Source organism: Anopheles cruzii, chromosome 3 (genome assembly GCF_943734635.1).
Source record: "Anopheles cruzii chromosome 3, idAnoCruzAS_RS32_06, whole genome shotgun sequence".
NCBI lineage: Eukaryota > Metazoa > Arthropoda > Insecta > Diptera > Culicidae > Anopheles > Anopheles cruzii.
In genome coordinates this window covers 17,572,599-17,591,643 of record NC_069145.1, presented here as the reverse complement: position 1 = coordinate 17,591,643, position 19,045 = coordinate 17,572,599, and positions in this window count along the sequence as shown.

Here is a 19,045-nt window from a genome sequence, read left to right as displayed (position 1 = left end):
CCGCTGAGCCCGAGTGACACGAGATGGCCGGTACGGTGGTAAACAATGCATTCAGGTCAGCCGGAGTCGGAGACGGAGAAATGGCTAGCGCTGGTCCCCGCGGCCATTCTTGCGCCGTGATCGAGCGTCCGTGATTTATACTCATTTGCACATAATGCACGCCTAGCCAGGCGGCCAGTCAGAGAGCCAGACATCTTCGGTCTGTTGTACTGGCCAGCTTTTGGCCGAGCATCCGAGAGGATTCGGTCGGCGTTTGACGGGTTCGTCTCTTACGGCGGCGTTGAAGTCTTTTGTAACCCTCGGAGCGCAAAACGAAGCGGAATAAATTGAGCCGCAATTTAACGATTTTTTCTGGTGATCAATATTGGTCATCATTCGTTAACAGAGAGGTTGGTATTTGTTAAAACTGTTTGCTTGATGATTATAATGATGATGTTCGATCTAGGAATAAATTTGAATGTAAACATTGCGTTCGATCGAATCCACTTGCAATGGGCAAGGGCACACGGTTGTTGCCGGGCTGACAATGACCCGATTTTCTAGTTCCACCGGGCACCGAGATGAAGTAAACAAACAAATTACCCCAGCAACGGTTAAAACCTGTTTCGGAGCGAGGCACATACCGGTACCGTGTGCCGTACTTGCCGACGAGACAATGGATCCCTGATGGGCTCCAGCGAGCATAATTGAGCCGGCCGAGCTGCCGTAAAGTGCAGCCAGCATCTTTAACCATTTACCAATCACCGGATTGACATTTAACACAGCGTCGAAATGTCGTGTCGGTAAACATTCTCCCCGAGCGGACCGATGAGCGCCGGGTTCGTGCGCCCAACCGGAGCCGTCGGTTAGGATTAGGTTCGGCTGGACAGGGAAAATTACCGCAATCCACTCGACGAGCGATCGATGAGCGGGTCGAGTGGTGTGCGCGATGATCTGTCCAATCCGACGACGATCATCATCTTGCGGCGGCGGCGGCGGCGAAGGTCTTCCGCAGTCAGAATCATAAATTACCCCAGCTTACCGCTGGAGATTCCGTTCACTTCACAGTCGCCACTCATTTAAGGCTATTTCTAATCCCCAGTCGCACCCCCGGTTGACTTATTGGCCTCTGCAACCCACCATCTTTCGAAGCCTGTCCCGAATGGCGATGGGAAAGCGATCGGCGACCATTCAATACCGTTCCCATGGGCGTTGAGAAGGAACGGAAGGAACACGGCACGGATCGTGTGATTTTCCTCCATCGTTACCATTTTCGGATTTTGTTTCTTTGGAAAGCGAAATGAAAATTGATCAGTCTGAATCGAAAAACTTCCGCCATAATTACGGATCTCCACCCCACCGGCGGCGGTGACCACCGACCAATCCCGGGATGGTGAGATGTGAAAATCTGTGCGGCTTGACGGAACACACTTTCCAGTGAGAGAGAGAGGGAGAATCTGCAATAAATTCACCAAAACCGGTGCCCTAAACATTGATCCCTTATTAGTTGGACTCCGCGGCTGGCCAGCCAATCGATCACAAACAGCAACAATAAAGATCAAACCCCCGGGGGGGTGGCCGGCCGATGGTGATAAAGTACGGGTAAAGTTGTACAACCATCTTTTCCGCCAGACGGGGCCGACGAGGAAGTCGTTTCGCGTCGGGGCCGGTGCCGGGGTTCGCTTTCCGCACACCCAATCAGCTCTTGGGCCAAAGTAATGGCGAAAAGAAAGGCAAAATATATTACAACCGCCGCCAGCCGCCAATGAAATGGCGGCGAAAAACGAAAACGCAAATGCGGCCGGCCTAGCAGCGGTAACCTAGACGGGTTCGTTACGAAAGTCGGTCCGCTCGCGGAATCGGATCACCTTTCTGCGGTGACGTTGCACCGAAGCGTGGCAAGGCTTCGTCGGTGCGATCGGTGCGTTCGGAGCTCACAGCGCACAGCAGCCACATGACTTTCGACCAACATCAAACAACATCGTTCTGCTGGGTCCGCAACACTGCGTTATCTAACTCGCGGATGGAACGCATTCGGTGCACGCCATGGACCCTTCCGAGTCCGCCGTTATGTGAGGGTGTGAAGGGTTGTGTTTTTGCCCGGCCCGGCAAGGCACCTATCTGGGCCAATGGGGGCTTCCCGCAAAACCCGGCGATGGGTCGGTGATGTTGAGATGTCGAAAGCCAGGACAATGTACGGGTGCGACGGCGCTAAGTGGGCTGCAGATGCAGAAAGTGTTGCATTCGTGGCCCCAAAATAGTCGAAGCCGGAATAGAGGCGGTTAAAAACACGATCGAGCTTGGGTAACGCTCACCTGGCGGTGTTGATGGATTTCCGTGCTGTCCGCGTCCGATGTCTGTCAGTCGGGACGGACAGAACGGAATTAGTCAGTGTCAGGAAAGCTTCAAATTACATTTATTTTATTGGTTTGTCATACTCAAGAGAAGCTCTTTTGGAGATATTGTTTTCATTTGTCACAAAATGTCTGTTCAAAAAGGATTCTTATTCACAAATGAAGCAATTGTTACACCGTTTATTCAATCAGCAGAATACAAATTGTTGACATCCTTGGTGTAAACCGTAAAATATGGCCAGCGCCTTGACTGCCAAACGATTGAGGCGTTCGTTGCAAATATTAATCTGTAGCCTTGAAGCTGTCACATTTATGGAAGTGTACAGCAATTAAAACCGTTACAGGCTTACTGTGCATCGTGCGCGCGCCTGTCTGCAGTTTACGGTTCCACGTTTCCGGTGGTAAAAAAGATTTAAATCTTGCATAAGCACTCGTGGGCGTGAGCGTGAGTCATCTTGCATATCCCAATTTGGGCGCATGACCCAACCTCGTAGGTCACAAACACTACCATCGCTCGCTAGGGTCACTCGTCATTGGCACATCCGCCTGCGAAGGACGAATGGTCCCCTATGGTTTGGGTGAGTTAAATCGCACACGAATCACCGAGGAGCGTTATGACTCAAAGCAGCACGACAATTGGGGCCACATCGAGGCAGCACGCGTCATACGAGCTCGGAACTGGAACCATTTGCCGGGATCGCTTTCTTATGGTGACTGTATTTACTCCGCTCTCAACCGGACCTGGCCAATGATGGTATGGTAACGTGGAAAAGGGAAAGTGGACCCACGGGTAGCTGATGCCCCGGAACGCACCCGGAACACGGGGATGCAAATATTACTTTTTCTGTTTAATGTCTGAAGTCGCAGCAAACCGGGTTCCCTGCCGGCGAGCGGGACTTGATGGGACACAACCGGAACCGACGCGGGACCGGAGCGACCGGAGCGGGTACTATTGTTTTCCAACCAACCTGGGTGTCTGGGGTGTCGGATGTCGCCCCCGGGGCTGTCTGGTAACCGATACAGGCACTTTGATTTATGCGACCTGTCTGGGTCGAGGTGCAAATTTCATTAAAATTCCTACGCAGCCCTTCGTCGGAATCCGTCACACCCGGTAAGCTGCACCTCGGCACCGACCCCGTAGCATGTCATAATATTTGGTACGAAAAACGAAAGCGGAATCCGAGCGGGAATGTTTGGGTTTCAAAAACCCAGAATCTCCCGAGTGACGCTCCTTCGTGAGACGCTGAACTAATGCATCAAAAATGCAAACATAACGCAGCGTCCGTCCGCGAGGATGGGGATGCGTTCGGGGTGCGGCCGGCACCGCAACATTCCAAGCTGCCACGCACCGGTCAACATTCACCGTTCGCACTTGCCACGAGTCACGAGAGGATCTCTCGTTTGGAGCCAGCTTTTCGGGGCCTATGATGGGTTTCCGTGGCCGTGAAGTTTGAAGGTTTGCTCATGGCCCCCCGGCCCTGGTCAGAACGAACACCGAAGTCACATACTCCGCACGCACACATACGCCGAATCATGGCGAGAAGAAATGAAGGATGTACCACGGATCGGGCGCGATGCCAAACGGATCCACCGCGTCGCTTTCGTCGCCACGTCGCACGGACGGGTTTCCGCCACGACCGCACGCGCGCGTGTGTGTGTGTGTGTGGGAGAACCGAAAAGAGTGTCAAGAAGCGGACGGAAGAAGAGCCACGGGGAGAAAAACACAACAAACGACGGAGAATTAAATCGAAATGCGCGCCACCACCGCGCGCGGTCCGGTCTGGGGTCGAGAAGAAGAAAACGACGGCGGAAGAAGCAAAAAAACGAATCCGAAAAACCGGTTCCCAAAGCATCTGCCCAGGGACCCAGCGCGCAGAGGCCACCAGCACCACCGACCGACCGACCGACCGACCGAAGTGGTGCGCATTTTATAGCCTCTTTTGCCACGGGGCCACGGATGAAGAAGCTGTTGACCACCACCATCACCGTGGCCGGGTGACGGGAAAGGGGAAAGAAAGCATCTCGCGAGGTGGTGTCTTTTCGGGTCGTTCGGGGTGAAAATCGCCCCACCGAAGCTAGAAATCTGCCCCCAGAATCGGCTGCCGGGCAGATCTTTCGCCGTCTCGCCGAGCATCTAAGTCACTGGCGGCGGCTTCTCATCGGCAGGGAATGTGCGATTTTGAGCGCAGTGTTCGGTATGCCGTCCCGGAAATTGAAACGGATTGCGTCACCTCACCAAGCTGGGACCCTTAAAATCTTGGCGAGAACTCGAGGACTGCACTCGCCATTTTAGATCACACTCAATTCTTTTCGTGGTAAAAGAACAGCATAATTGGCCTGCCTGGCCTCAAAACAACATAAAAGTGAATTAATTCAAGGTTACCCTGTCCGAGGGCTAGAACAATAGAAACATATGAATAATTGAAATTCGTTGCAAAAATGGGTGTTTATGAAAAGGAACAAGAGAAGCGCCAGTAACCGGGCGGCCGAAAACATTGCCACTACGCCCCGCAATGTTTTGCCATCCGGAAGAGCGGGTTTTTGGGAATTTCGTTTCCGGTTGGCCCTGGGAAAGGCGCACGCCGTAGTGCGCTTCAGTCTGCACTGCTTTGTGCGCGGAGCATCAATTAATTAATTTGGCCAATTGTTTATCGCCGCGCTCGACGACGACGACGACGACGACAACGAATGCGACAAGCGCAACATCGCCCGGCCGCGATGCTGTGTCGTGTAGTATCTTGGATAATTTTATTCAATTCTCCACAACTCGATGGCGGCGGCCTTTAACCGGTAATGTCGCTTTGTTTCGTGTCTCGCTCGCACGCTGTTTACCGTTGCCAAACACTGCGGTGGCCGCTGAGCTCATCAGTCGTTTAGAATGCATACCCACCGAGCGTCGTCGTCCTATTGAACGCTTCCGGCGTTGATTTGATGCGTCGCTATGGTTTTATGAGCGCGGTTCGTCGCGGACCGCACTCGCAGGCCTTTGACTCACGCATCCGGCCACCGGCGGCGGCTTGCGATGGCGGTGGTGCGTGCGTTCGGCAGCATTTCTCCCGCCCGGTGAAACCTGCCGTTGCTGCCCAGACGGGTGTAGTACGATAATCGAACGAACAAACATACCGGCCAGCCAGTGGTCACTTACCACTTTGTAGTGACTTACCCCGTTCGCTCAACGAAACGGGCAAAAGTTAATGAAAGCGATTTACACGTTTTCACTCGAAAAAAAGGATTGCTTACTGGCAAACGCCCGTTAGTGACCTTGTGGTGCGTTGGAAGACATTTTACTAAAGCGGTTTGTAAGTAAAATAATGTGGCCCAGTCACACGGAGGCACACTCGTAAGATGTAATGGCCGCTCCGGTGGCGTATGCAAAAATCCTTGTAAAAAGTTACGAATCAAACCTCTGCTTTGGAGGAACGCCGCTCGCTTTGTGGCTAATTGCAATTGCCTTTAATTAGCGCGTTCACCACCAAACCATGAAGCGGTTGCGTCAGATTGATGTTATGCATACCGCGGCATAGTTTACGCACCTTCCGGCTTGATTGATACGCGGCTCCGGTACACCCGGCATCCCGGTGTGGTTTATGCAGGACTTACTTTTATCGCCTCGCCTTCCCGAGTTCATCTGGAAGCGATAAAAGCGAAACCGCGCCAGCCGGTCAGGGAAAGCGATCCGCCCAGGAGCATCGCCCAGTGATAGTGATCGGCGCCCTTGGGCTGGCGAGGAAAAGTTTTTCTCTCCACTCGGCCCCCCGTTGGAATTCCTTTGGGTGGGTCATCCGTCTCCGTTGGGGTCCGTTAAGAGGATGGAAAAACAGCAACAACAAATCCGCCAGTCAACCGGACGATAAGAGAAAACCGAACGGAACGAGCGAACGAGCGAGCGAACATCTCCCCAGACGGGTGGAAAATGTGGCCAAGGGGGGGAAAAAAACTGAAGTTGAAGTGAAACTGGCCTGGCCAAAGCCGGCCGAGCCGGGCTCAAAATGTCTCGCAAAGTGGCTGTCGCTCGGAACGGAGTGAAATTGAGATCTCAGCCATCAGTCGGCGCGTCTCGCCGTGCGTTGCTTGGCCACGTTTGGGCCGACCACTTTTCCACCCAGCGCTAAACGTTTCTGTACATTTCACTTATCGTGGTGCGTGGGTAGTGTGTTATCGGGTTTCACGGCGAATTTCCAATCTCGTTACAGAGAAGGCCGATGAGAAGACGACTTTTCGTGCTCAGCGATGACGAACTTGGATGTTGATCCTGGAGCCAAACCGCTTTCGGTTTGAATTTTGCCACTTGTCGCGTTTCGCAGCCCTTTCCGGCACACACTTACTTGACGTGTCGGGTTTATGCTTTCAATTCGGAAGCCACCACACGCGGCCCGGCGTGGCTGTGATCGTGGAATCGGGCGGCCCTTTCGTGTCACAGCTCCAACCGCTTTCTTTCTCAATCATGCACTGCTGAAAGTCACTACCACCATGCGAGGCGTGAGGCGTGGAAATTCGCAGCCACCGTCGAGCGAGAAACCGGAAAACTGACAACCACACCCGGAGGGCACCTCAGTCCTTTTGCATTAAAGGGCTCCAAGACCTTCGTGGACCAACACACACACACGCGCTATCGAGCCTGGCCGCAAACCGGGTGAATCACAAAGCATAAAACACACTTCACGGGACGGCACTTCGAACGGACCAAAAGAGCACACAAAACGGTGCACAACCGGCGCGGGCGGCGATCGAATCTCAACTGACTAGCTGGACGGGTGGACGGGTTGATCTTTCGCCGGAACCGGTTTTGATTCATTGACGGAGCATAAGCATGATCGAGAGAGAGAGAGAGAGAGGGAGAGAGAGAGAGCTAGAGATCGAGACTGAACCGTAGGCGAAGGTGAGCAAAAGACAGAAATGGGGCCATGCGGAGAGAAAACGAAATGGATGATCAAAACAACGCACAGTGTAAGTGAGAAAGCTAGTGCCAAAGCATAAAATTATGTTGCTATGTTGCGTTTGCTCAGATTATGCTCAGATTGTGATTCGGGTCCATGCACTATGGGGGAAAGGCGGTCTTAAAACAACTTTAAAAAGTGACGTTGTTAGTTATATTTTCAAAAAATAGATAACTTAGCCTGGAACTATTCGAGTTTTTAACCTTCTATGTTACGCACAATTCATCGTTATCGTGGCGCAGTCAAATTTGAAAGAGTGATAAAAATTACTCTTTAAAACTAACTTTAGGTAATTTTAAATTATTTCCAGTAAGTTTTGCATTCGTCTTGATCCGTTCGTGTCCGTTATTTATTATAATTAAACGCGTGTATTACACATAAAATGTTGAATTTATTCAAAGCACACGCAAAGAAAACAAAAACGTTAGATAAAGGTCTTCCTAAAATACAAAGCTTGTCCACCTTTGTAATAAAAATTCCCCATAGTGCCATGTGCCGTACGCAGACAGCTTTCAAGGAGCTTTCAGTTGAAGCGTGGAGCTTTCCACGTTGACATATAGGTGTCGCTGTTTTACAACCGCCAAAACTTGAACTTTCTATCGGGAAAATATTCTGCATTTTTTGTTTCTGCTGACGAAAACACATAAAATACTAACAATAAAAAACACACTCTAGGAAGCATCAGAAAACAGATTTGAATAGAATATTCTGCGTGTCTATCAGTGGTCTGGATAAGGTCTTTATCAGATATCGGCATCAGTACAAAATGGGTTTAGTTAATAGGGCCTGTCCATTTAAGCTGCCCAAGCTGCTACAAGCTGCCATGCGGTTTTCTTAAATGTCAAGCTCGAGGATTTCCTTAGTTTTACAGTTTGAATAATAAAATACGTAATAAACTTTATCCAAAATCTGATTCCATATTTTATTATTAATGTGAGCTGCGGAACTGGGTAACTTCAATCTAAACGCAACTTTCACGGACTGTTTCGTCGTTCTATTGTGAAGCGGTAAAGAACAAACCCGAACGAACCCGTTTTGATCTAGGTCTGAACTCAACATTAGTTTGTTGCCAAACAAACTCGAACAAACAACTTTGTGATTAAGCCATTTCACCGGATTATGATGCGGACAGAAGTGGGCTGGAGGTCCTTTTTTTTTGGTTCCAAAAATGAACGATCAACACTGGCTGACTGGCTGGGCAAACCTCGGGCCGTTACGATGCACTTGGCAGTCATGCGGCAGCTAACCCTTCCCACAGGAGTTCCTCAGAAGTTTGCAAAAATTGTTGCATTTAGTTTGCTGCGCCCGTGAACGGTTAACTTACGTTTGAAGGCCTGGCCAAGGAGAGCGCGAAAGACGTGTAATGGACCTGTGTAAATTGCATCGTAAGAGTTCAGCCAAAGCCGGTCCGCTTGTGCTTTGCAGCGGAAATGGAAACCATTAACGATTTAATAATTTACGCCTTCATTCGCCTTCACTTCCAGTAATGTTTCTTACGAGAAACGAAAACTCTTGAACTATCCAATGGCCGGAAAAAAATCTGTGAATCGTAGATATAAGACAGCGATGTAGCTTACATATTGAGCATGAAGTACTACTGTTTGTTCATGAAGTCACCACAATTGCTGTCATTAAGGTATGTGTGTTAAATATGTAAGGCTCATACTGCACAAGGCCGTTTTGTTTACTATTGTATGCACAGGATAACAGCATTAAATCGAAGAAAGCAACAGCAACCGTCAGCCGTGTTTGCCGCTGACAGTAAGTGTCCTTCAGTTGTGGAGGAAAATGCGAACAAAACATTTTATTGTAGGAAATTGTCATTGTTTCCCCCGACTAATATCATCTCTAGACTAGTGCGGGTATTCCATTTACGGAGCCACTTCAGCAGCATAAGGATGCTGTTGCTGGAATGGCCGTAGAAGTATCGTTACGGTACTGCTATAAGTTTGATGGCTTAGCATTATTAGCCTTTTCTTTGTGTAAAGCATAGTGCAGCCAAAAGTACAATCACTAACTGGTAAAGTTAAAAAGGTTTTTATGGTTCCAGAAACAGAAAAGAGAACCAGTAAAATCGGCGTGCTTCCGTGCTATAGAATCATTTCTATACATCCGGCCCGTGGTTCCGTCCGCTCAAAGGAAATGTGCGAAGCCGTATGCCAATTATTTGCCTTGCTTTCCGATGCACTCAAGATTGCTTCTCGGTTTCTGGGAAAAGGTGTACAAGGCGAACGAAGGAACGCATTCAATGGAGCTTTACCGATGGGTCCGTAGCAACCAAATGGGTCAACAAATGTACATTTGTTTGCTGCTGTTTTCGTTGAACGATACACACTTTCGCACAATCGAACGAATTTCAACGTCGCTCGGGCTCGATCCAACCTTTGCCTGCTGGAAAAACTTTTCCAATATAGCACCAGGCTTTTGTGGCATCGCGTCTGAAGGGTTTGTATAGCACGCAGTTGCAACAGTTGGGATGGGACCGCACTACAAGTGGTCTGTTCGCACGACAAACACTCGCCAAGAAAGGAGGCCAGTGTAACATACGCTTGGCCCGAACTGATTGAGGATTACATCGCGGCGGGATAGGATTACAACCCTTCAACCGGCTCGCTGATGGAGTCGGTGCCAGCAGCAATTTCACGACCACCGGGCGGTGATGCGAAAGTGTACAGCGTTTGTCAGGATCGTTTTATGCTGTAATCGAGCATTGTCATCTGGGCCCGTTAGCCGAAATTGGGCTTGATGGCCGTTCGTTTGCACATTCTTCTCACTCACCGGTTGCGGTGCCTCGAGAGGAGTTATTTGGAGTCCTGCCACTCTACTCGAAGGATGCTTCAAACGCCACCGAGCGGCGGCGGGCGCTCACGAAAAGGCGCCGGGACAATTTATTTTCGGCAGTATGTGGCCCAGCTCACGGTTGGTTGTTGACGGTGGCTACGGTTACACAAAATGGGTGAGCAAGTTCGGCAGCGGGATGGCTGCCTCCCACGGGGACGACTCTACGGATCGTTAGGACGGCGGTTTGTGGTGTTAAAATGGCGCCGCTCCCGGATGTGCCGCTTGCTGCCGTGTAAACAGACCCGCCCGAGTGAAGCAACAGCAGCCGAACCCGGGAACGCGGAACCTTCTGGGACTGGAGCGGATCGAACGCTTAGCCACACTCTGGAGGGCTTTTATCAAAACATTCAACGTCAACAACACTACACTGCCCGGGTGCCTGGTGCTGGGTCTGCCTGTGCTGGAAGATGGTTCGCGGGCCAGCAGGTGCTAGGGCTCCGTAGAGTAGAGTACATCGCGGACAATGAGTGGGTTTCGTCCGTACACTTGAGGGCCGAGAAATATCAATTAAAGCAGCATTAAATTACTTTGGTAACACGCGAACGAGGGCTTCATTGTAACGTTGGATGAGTATTTTATCGGAACTTAACGAACCGAAAGGGTTTCAATTTGAAGTTTAATTGAAACGGTTTTGGGTGATTAAACTCAAGAGGGTCCTTTTGTTTTAAAACTTATTGAAATTACTAAGATCCCATGTTAAATTTCATGGGGACAGGCATCACTTTGATATTGACTAACGGCTAAACGGGAGTTACGTTTCGTCTCCCTTTTTTCGTGGTGTTTTGATCCCGTTTTTTGAGGTTGATTCAGTAGCGCACTGTATGCGATGATGGCGCGTTCCAGCCCATTACCGTCGGTCACCTGTCAGCCATCGAAGTGTAACCAGCCAGCAGGGTACGGATGTTTTGTGCCACCTCATGGAAATGCGAGGAAAGCCAGATGCCAGAAAATGTTTACCAACAAAAGGTACAGCCAAAGCGAGGAAAAAGTCAACGGAATTGACGTTTTTTGGGGGAAAAGTGAAAGCAAATACGAAAAACACCGCCCGTGCCACACACGGCGTGAAGCGTCCTCGAAAGGGCATCTTGTTGAGCAGCTTGTGCGTGTGTTTGTGTGTGATTGGCGCATTACTGTTATGATGGGCTTAGCCGATGGCCGTGCCCGCTCCACCGGATGGGTGCCCTTCGATACCGGGAACCACCAGAGTGTTGCCGGAGTCGGAGCCCGCGATAAACCAATTCGTTCACCAAGCCGTGTCAGGCGTGCGGTTACCGGCAAGATACCGGAGGCACAATTCACACCATGCGCCCAGGTCACTCGAAGCCGTCGGTGGCAAACGGTTACAGCTGTTAAGAGTATTTACTTTCCCCGGAAAGTTTATGGGCTCCGGGCGTGGTGAATGCTGGGCGAGCACAGGGGCACCTAATCCCTTCTCGCCGGCTGAAAGGAAGGATTTTTGTTTTATGTATTTTCGTGAAAATAAGATCCTCTTCGGCGGAGGGCAAAGGGAACCCCACATCCGGCTGCGAAGCCGTATGCCCACGATGCTACCGAAGCCACCTGTTGAGCCGGAACAAAGGGAAGTGATGCTGCGAAGACTTGCGTTTGATGGACCCGAGGGCAGCCAGCCGAAAATACGAAGAAAATGGCTACGGCCCGAACATCCCGGGTATCTGGTATCTGTCGAGCGGTGACTGCGGTGGTGGGTGCCTTCTGACAGCGGGCCGATACGAGCCAGAAGCCCGGCTAAGTTAAATGTATCAAAACGAATGACAAATCGCTGGCAGAGGAAGGCCACGCAAGGCCGACAATGTCCCTGCTGTGGCCGCACTTAGGGCACCGTAATGTATCGTTCCGTTCTGGTTCGGTTAGCTAAGAAAGTGCTTGGCCATAATTGGGCGTCGGTGGCTTGCCGAGTGACACAGCCGTTCCAGTGAAAAATACCCGGAAGTGGGAAGTTTCATTGGTATGAGTCGGTGCCACGCGGGGTTGTGGAGTCAGATTTTTTCATTAACTTCGATTTACGATGAGAACGACTCTGGCAGGTAGGATGCTAACGGTCGGTTAGAAAAGCCCTCCATAATCATGACAAGCACTCTCAAGGGAGGATAAATTACTAAATTAAATTGGAAAAAGGTCACTGAGTTATTGAGAAATTGATGAAATGGATGACAAATGGTACCGCAAATCTATCGCTCAGCGAAAACGGTTCTTCTCATAAGGAAGACAATCTCATAATCTGGCCTTCTGAGTAGAAGAGATATCACGAACTTAAAGTATTTGATTCTACCTTATGTATTACTTTATTTTGACATCTGGCAAAGGTTTTCATAAAACGAAACATGTTTTGGTTGGAAACTTACGTTTTAGGGTTTTTGAAAAGTACGAAATGCGCACATCATTGGTTTTCTGCTTCCATAATCAGGAAAACTGCTAAAGAATTGCATTAAATGCAAACGGTGATCATGCTCTTGGAAGATCTCAGTGTTTGGAGTGGTTCAACAAATTAAAACATGAAGATTTTGACTTCACAAACAAAGAGCGGAAGGTCTTCAAAAAAGTTCGAGGACGCAGAACTAAAAGAGCTTTTACGAAGAGAATGACACGCAAACGCAACAACAACTCGCGAACCAGCTAAATGTGTCCCAAAACGCCATATCCCTACGTTTAAAGACCCTGGGAAAGATCCAGAAGATTGGAAAATTGGTGCCACATGAACTGAACGAAAAACAGCAGGAAAACCGGTAAACTAAATGTGAAATTCTGTCTGAAAAAAGGAAGTCATTTCTCTGTCAGATCGTGGTTGAGGATGAAAAGTGAATTCATTTTGAGAATCCAGAAAAGAAAAAGTCATAGATTAGTCCGGGAAAACCATCAACTTTGACTGCTAAACCAAATCGATTCGACAAAAAGACAATGCTGTGTGTCTGGTCCTAGGAATGTGCCTCCATCAACCTACATCCGAATCATGTTTGCAGCCGTTTCGTTGTCCGAAGTTTCGTTGTGGCAAAGAAGACGCGTATTTACCATTAAAGCATTGTTAACAACAGCCGCGATAGTAGTGACGCCTAGAGCCAATAGTAAATCGCGTCCGGACGCTCTCGGTTATTTCGCACTTGGCGTGCAATTTCCAATCAATCTTTCAATCCTCGACAAGAATCGGTAAGCTCTCGTGCTGTGTGAAGCTGGCACAAGTGGCTGCAGCTAGTTCTACCGGCTATCGACCCGCTGCGGACCGCTTACAGTGTACCGTGTACGTGCATCGACAAGGCCGCCCGGAATTTGCAACTATTTTTGGATTACCCGGAAACAACACTACGCGCCGTAGTGTTTCCGGCCGTAGCTTCCGAGCCGAGCACACAATCACCACCAATAAGCGATGGCATACTGCGACCCAGCGTGTGACCCTCTCGCTCCCAGCCGTACGTTGTGCGTGCCTCGACCCGAAGTCCGTGGCAAGCTTTTACGGTCTCCGTTCCGACGGAAGAATGTCCTCTCGCTCGGTTCCCGGTGCGTTTCCATGGTGCAAAGCTCCGGCCCAAAGCTTTAGTACCGATGCGAGAACGACCGAAGAGTGAGCGAGAGGGTGCCCCATTGGGCTGGATGTCCTTCGGCATTTGGTAGCACCTGATGATAGCGGCCGAAGTTGAAACTCCCGAACCTTCGACTGGTGTTCGGGTGGCCGCGCTTATCAGCCGCGAACCGCGAACGCGTCAGTCGCGCCCGAGTCGTTGGACCGTGCGCATCCGTGTGTCCTAGGTGTAGAGTGTCCCGCCTGCCGAACCAGGAGTAGTACGCGCGCTCTGCAGGCTTAGTCGCCCGAAAGGCGCGTTTGTGTGTGTGCGTTGGTTCGTGTGCGGCCCGGAAGTGCAGTCCAGGAGTGGTGCCCGGTGAGTGTCGCGAGCAGTTGTTGTGCAGATGCGCGTGCGAAACCATCGACCAAGCGACTCCGACCGACGGTCGTCACCCGTCTCTCCCCGTTGCTGCACACTAGTGGTCCAAAAATAGTTCCCATCCGGAGCTGCGTTGCGCCCGCATCCGGTTCCGGGGTGACTGCCGAAGGCCGACCGGGCCGTGCCGCGTTCGGAAGGAGCCAATTTGGAGGATTTAATTATTGCGTTTCGTTGCGAGTGAATTTGATTTTGAATTTCTCTTTTTTCCAACTTTAGTGTCTTTACTTTTTTGTTTAGCTACCCCGTCCAGTGGCGATGGCGATGTGATGTGCCTAGTGATTGTGATCCGAGTGAGCGAACAGAGTAGGCTTTGAGCGTGCGTGCTCGAAGTCGCAAAGGGATCGTCCGCGTTGTGCGAAATAAAACGGATATTACTGCGTCGGGTTCGGTAGCTGGCCCCGCGTGAAGGCCAGGCCTCTTCAGCAGTGCACCGATGCGGGGTGATGCAGTTTTCAATCCCAGAACTAATCAATTTTGCAGAAAAGTGCTGACGGCCCAGAAGAGTTCGGTTGGGGGCCGCCGTGGCCTGCAGTTAGATTCCGGTTTGATTGACGTGCTGCTATTGAGATGTGGATGCATGTGTGTGTGTATGTGAGTAAGTGTCGATATTTGAAGAAAGAGAAATATGTCCGTCATGATGCCGTCGTGGTAGCGAACGTGTCTCGTGAGCTTAAGTGACACTTTCGCACGGTAACGTCCCATCATCCGGTTTCTTTCGGGTCCTGTTGATTAATAGTGTGTCCCTGTGGGGTGTTAGTGTTCGTGCGGTACAGGCCCAGTGGACAGTGGTGTACATAAAAAAATGTAAAACTCCAGCCTCAAGCAAACGGTTTTCAGAAACAGTAGCGTAGCGGTCAGTGGTCTATCGAATGTCCTTAGCGTCTGTACGCGCCAGCCGTATCTCTTTTCTACTTGCACCTAACGAAGGTGGCCACCACTTCCGGAACCACGTTGTCTGTGATATCTTTGCCCGATCCCCCGCCGGAATTCAGTGTGTCACCCGCGCAGTTTGTACACACTTTCTACGCTTTTTGTAACGACCTACAACGTCCCGGGCGAAACCGGGCCGGAACCACACTTTTGTGGACAGCCTCGCCGAGTCTTTTCTGTGCCGAGCTTTTCGACGTGTGGTGCGGCATTTTGTAGTGCGTTTTGAAATTAACTAATTAACTAGCGGCTTAGCGGGAAGCGACACCGATTTGATAAGTTCTGTCGGCCGGACGGACGGACGTCAGGACTCAGGGCGTTCCCGCCCCCGGGAAGTTCCTAATTAATTTGGAAAGCGAACCCATCGAGAACCCAGAGAAGAGCCGCCATAATCCAGCAGGACGTGACGTGAGCGGTGTGCAAAGTGCTCAGTGTCCTGGGCCCCGGAAGACGGTCCTTCCGAAAGCAATCATGTTCCGGGCCCCGAAGCGGTCGATCGTGCCCAAAATCGGCCCCCTGCCAGTAATGAATGCAATCCGGTTGGCTGAAGCGTGCTAACAGAAGACGAAGGCGAAAACCAATACAGAGGGAGAGAGAGCAAAACCAGGGCCTCGATTGTGAAATCGAGAATCCGGTTCCGGCAGAGTGTCCGTGCTAACGCGAGCGAAAAAAAAGGGTCCAAAGATTGACAAATAGTGCCGCCCCGTTCGCGGTGGGCCAGGAATTCAATAATTTACATTTTTCCTTCGGTCGCCGGCGGGACCCAAGAAGACGAACGCGAAGAAGGGAAAAAAACATTCTCCAGCGGATAATGGACAGCGGTCGCCGGGCGGCCCAAATTATGCGCGCAAAAGGTCCAAGCCAAACATTGTCGGTGCCGTGATTTATCCGCCTGCCGGATTCGTGATCCGTTCTCCGGTTCGTGGGGAAGTTCTTAAGACTAACTAGGGGCCCAGCTGGTGGTGGCGGAAACGGCAGGCCGAAAAGTGATCAATACTGACCGGGACGGGACCCGGAAAGGCGAGAATAACGCGAAAGGAAATTTGTTCGTTTCCGACAATCAAAGCCCGGTGCGCCGAGTATCCTGGTTTGAGGGCTGCACGACTCCTTTCCCGACTCCGACCTCCACGACCTCGCAAAGCATCGCCCAGCAAGGATTACGCCCGGCCGTGGAGAGAAGACCCCGGAACGATGTTCTAACAAGTGAGTACTCGACGGCTAAGCATCTTGATGTTCACCCAATCGGACGATGTTGACAGGCTCCTGACGGTGTCGGAGCCTGTGGTCTGATACACGCTCCTGCCGAGAGCGACAGCGCGACAGCGTTGGAGTTGGTCTCTAAATCGCCCGGCAGCAAATCAGTCGAATTTCGTGTGTTCAACACGTTTAATAATTCACCTACCATTTGGAAGAGAATGAAGGCCGTTTCCGTTTCTGCTAACCATTCAGAAATCGGGGCCGAAATCGGGTGACACCGATCCTTCCGTTCCGGATTCGTGGATTCCATCCGTCCGGCTCACCTTCCCACGTCGCGTAACCAATCAAGTTTCGGAAAAAGACTGATCCCGGAAAGGCCGGTTGCCACGGGAACGGGCTCGACTCGAAACGGGCTGACTAGATAGAAATCACGGGGACCTAGAAATGTACAAACGAAAACTGGGGGCCCCTGTTGCCAAGGGTAGCACCGCAACCGGTGGCGAACGTAAGCGCGAAAGCACCACCCAGCGAGGACTTGTTGCTGCCACGGGACCCCCGACGAAGAAAGTGCTGAAAGCGTGATCGATTTTGTTTGCCGGGCCGGGCGTTGCGTTGGAAGCAGAATGAAGCTAATAAATGCGCCGCGGACGAACCCGGCCTGGCCGCCGGGTTGGAAATAACGGGCTGCAAACGGAGTGCCGGAGCAAGTTATTTAATTTTCCTTCGGCATTTCATTGCTAAAGGGTGAACCCTTAAGGACGACAGAAATGCGTGTTGCGTGTCCGCAATCAAATACTATTTTATCATTTCTCTCATTACGCCCAAACTCCGTGGCTTGTTTCTGGTCGACTTTAAAATGTTGCTGCCGCTTGCGGAAAGGCCACCAAAGTTGAAACGCAAAAGCCCGGGACACCGTCAGCCACGGGCGGCTGCTGTGCGTGATGGGGCAACGATGCGGAAGGATGGCCCCAGAAGAGGATATTACATTTTCGCTGAACCAGAAACCATCGTCTGCGTTAGAAGTATTTATTTCACTTTGAACCCCGAGCCGGGCCGGGCCGGGACGTTATGTTGCATCTGTACCCGGGTGTCCCGGGTGCACTTCCGTCCATCGAAACTGCGAGCCGTCGATGGCTTCATTTGCGGACCGTTAGCGAGCGTGTTTTTTTCCTCCGTTGCGATCCGGAACGGTGGTCTATCAAAAACGGTGGTTGTTTACCAGTTCTAACATTTGATATGCCACAACGATGAGTGATTAAATTAATAGTTTTCAGTAGGAAAATGTTACCACAACAACCTCATTTGGCATCACATACGGCGTTCCCTGCGAATTCGTCCCATTGCCTGTGCAGGGTCACCTGGAGCAAGATATTGAATCTTTTCTTTGGCTGTACGGTAGACCCGTTTCTGGTGTGGGAGCGACCAAAGTGAGAGGCATAAGCAAACAGCATCCTAATAATGGCCACAGAAGATTCTCTTCTGCCCCCAGCCACCAGCCTCTTGTGGTGCGGTGTCTGCTTCGTTTCTTTTCTATTTTGTTTCATACGATCTCCATCATTCATCAGATTCATTCAGCGTGGGGAGCACACTGGAAGCAGCCGGGGAGGGTCCTGATGGCCTCGAGCACCGGAAACCGGAAAGCGAGTGCGGTGTATGTTGGCGATGTTGTCGTTGCAGGGGTGGGCTTCCTGTGGCTGCTGCTTATGAGACTGGACGACTGCACGTGTGAGTGTAAGCCGTACGCCACATACGGATTGGGGTTTTTCTTTATCTACAATCTCATATTAAAACTGCTTTTCAGCATTCAGTAGAAACCCCGCCGTCGGGGGGCGTGGTAAATGGACCTCATTCATTTAGGTTGAGGCTATTAAAATTATCATGCACGAAGGTTTTTGTTTCTGTATCGAGCCAAATCGATTCCGAAAGTTAGTTTGATGACGAAACAAAAATGAATACATAACTTTGTCACAAAAAATGCGCTCCTTCATCCGCGAGTGTCCACGTTGTGCACGTTGCAATATTCATAACGTGCCCCTGTTTTCCATTTTAAAAACCTTTGCACGGACAGCAGCTTTGACAGTTCATTTCGGGTTGAATAGCGCCCGGCCCCGTGGGTGGAACGAAAAACCACTTATTGTTGTAGCTTACGGAGCGCTGATTGATTTTTTTGCGGCAATCCACCATGCGCCTCCATCGGTGAGCGATCGCAAAAAGCGAATTTGTGGGGAACAGACCCGGGAAACAAAACAGCGACCGATATACAAGCCCCACAACGAATTGAATTAAACGTTCGTGGTGGCCCGGCGAGCTTTGGGTGGCTTTGGTCGCTTTGGTGTGTTTTTATGCGGATTCCCTTGCCGGATTCCGGTGTTCGGCGATTTTATTTTAATCAATCCGAAAGCTGCCGGTCAGCTTTGGTTCGTTCGGTCAGCCGCCGTAGCAACTGTTTTTTGAGTCACCATTTCCAATGACACATGTTGTGAATGCACTTCATGCACTTTCGGGTTCGTCGGTTGGACGGTGTTTCGAAAGTTTCTACCACCAGCTGTGACGAAGGTGATAAAAAGTAAGTGGTTTTTGTGTGTACAGAAATCATAGCAATGCAGGAGGGCGACTATCGGCCCACACCACACCATCACCAACATCAGCGATGCAACGTGCCGTAATTTATTCTAACTTTCCCTTTTTCGGCCGTGCAAAATTAATTCGAACGTGTCTATTTGCCGTAGTTAATGACAAGACCCGACGGGCAACTGATGAACGGCGATGAACAGCATCAATATGCTAACATGGGAACCGCGTACATAACGACAAAAAAACTGGCCACGGCCCAGGATGCAAATGGTGCGCTTCGATC